The sequence below is a fragment of the Colobus angolensis genome, unplaced genomic scaffold, assembly GCF_000951035.1.
Source record: "Colobus angolensis palliatus isolate OR3802 unplaced genomic scaffold, Cang.pa_1.0 Scaffold17, whole genome shotgun sequence".
Taxonomy (NCBI): Eukaryota; Metazoa; Chordata; class Mammalia; order Primates; family Cercopithecidae; genus Colobus; species Colobus angolensis.
The window spans coordinates 1617598-1619576 of NW_012114821.1; the positions used below are offsets into that span (position 1 = coordinate 1617598).

Genomic DNA, 1979 nt, shown 5'->3' on the forward strand with positions numbered 1-1979 from the left:
AGCCTGGAGCTTCCGCCCCAGTGTGCGGCGCGGAGCCTTCCGGGTGAACGCTGGGACCGTGGGACCGTCAGGGGCGCAGCAGGGCCAGCATCCCCGACCCGGGAGCCAGCGACCGGCCCCCACCCAGGAGCTTGAGCCAGGCCGCGGGAGGGAGCGGGGCGCAGCTCACCGTGACCGTCGGTGCGTCAGGGGCGCAGCAGGGCCAGCATCCCCGACCCGGGAGCCAGCGACCGGCCCCCACCCAGGAGCTTCAGCCAGGCCGCGGGAGGGAGCGGGGCGCAGCTCACCGTGACCGTCGGTGCCCCGAGGGTGGCGCGTCTGGTCTCCCTGGGAGCTGTCCGGCGAGCGCAATTCCGCTGGAGGTGCCCAAACCTAAAAGTGAAACTGCGACCCGACGCAGGGCCCGCCCAGGACGCCCTCCCGGAACTGTCCGCCCCGGAGAGCCCGCCCCGGCCCCCTCCCTGCCCCCTCTTCCCGCAAGCCTGCCTGGAGCACCAGCCTTGTGCCTCCCGAGAAACCTTGGCCTGGCGCGCCCCATCCTGGTAGGCTCAAACTTCATAGCACTTTGTGGTTTTTCTTAAAACTCTGGACCTGTGCCCGGGCGGATCACCCGAGGTCGGGAGTTCAAGATCAACCTGACCAACATGGTGAAACCCCGTCTCTACTGAAAATACAAAATTAACCGGGCGTGGTGGCGCATGCCTGTAGTCCCAGCTACTCGGGAGGCTGAGGCAGGAGAATCGCTTGAACCTGGGAGGTGGAGGTTGCAGTGAGCCGAGATCATGCCATTGTACTCCAGCCTGGGTGGCAGAGTGAGACTCTGTCTCAAAAACAAACAAACAAACAACTTTGGGCCTGTGCCAAAGGGTCTGGGCAGATCTTCCAAAGATGTACAAAATGTAGAACTTGCCCTCAAGCAAATGCAAAGATGCTCAACATACTTAGTCATCAAGGAAATGCAAGTGGAATCCGCAGAGAGATACTGCACACCCACAAGGATGGTCGTATTACTAAAGGTGAATAACCAGCACGGGGTGACATGGAGTCACTGGAATGCTGTGCAGTGCTGGTGGGAATGTCAACCCGTGTGGCCCTCTGGAATAAGCCTGGCAGCTCCTCCAAGAGTCACCCTGTGACCCAGCAATTCCACTCCTAGCTCCACCCACAGGAACCAAAAGCAAAGACTCAAACAGATGCCTGTGCACCAAACTTCGCGGCAGCATCCTTGGCCATAGAGCAGCGTCCTTCGCCATAGCAGCAAGGTGGAAACCCCATCCATTCACTGAGGCACACATAGACTAAACATGGCCAGTCCAGGCGCTGGAATCCAGGCCATGGAACGGCGCCCACGGTCAAAAGGAACAAGACCCTGAGGCACTGGACGACACAGACAGACCTCAGAGACATCATGCTAAGTGAAAAGCCAGGCACAAGGAGCAGATGGCGTGATCCCGCTCACATGACGTGTCCAGAATGGGCACGCCCAGAGGGCAGAAGGGAGATGGCGCTGCCGGTGTCCGGGGGAGGGGGTGGGAGCGACGGTTGCTGGTTTGGGGTTTCTTTCTGGGGTGAGGAAGTGTTTTGATATTGGCCGTGGTGATGTTTGCATACCTCTGAATGTGCTAAAACCCACAGAATTGCACACTTCAAATGGATGAATTGTATGATATGGGAATTATATAATTATATGTATCATTTTAAAAATCTAGTGCCCAGTAGCAACACCCAGTCTCAGCACAGGCTCCCTCAGTGCCCTGCTGACCTAAGTCACGGTGGGCCCGGGGCCAGGGGCCTTGGGCCTGCCCCTGCACACGGTATTCCTCACACCTGGCCCTCCCAGCCGCTCTGAGGTTGTGGATGGGGCCATTTGGGCTTGGGTCCGACTGCCAGGCCTGAACACAGTGGGGACGAGGTGGTGCCCTGTGGGTCCCTTCTTGTGCTGTCTCCTGGCTCTTTTGCGTATTTTTTTTTTTTTTTTT

At 58.8% G+C, this 1979-nt stretch overlaps 2 protein-coding genes across 2 annotated transcripts in view; one reads left to right on the forward strand and one right to left on the reverse strand.

Moving 5' to 3' along the window:
- The window catches only part of LOC105508998, a gene marked incomplete at its 5' end in the record, with an annotated part of 37182 nt that extends 36354 nt beyond the window's left edge, over positions 1 to 828 (forward strand). Inside the window, one exon of the mRNA XM_011938074.1 lies at positions 764 to 828. The remainder of the gene's footprint in view (positions 1 to 763) is intronic.
- The window catches only part of GSDMD (gasdermin D), a 23731-nt gene that overhangs the window by 11521 nt on the left and 10231 nt on the right, over positions 1 to 1979 (reverse strand). The window lies entirely within an intron of this gene.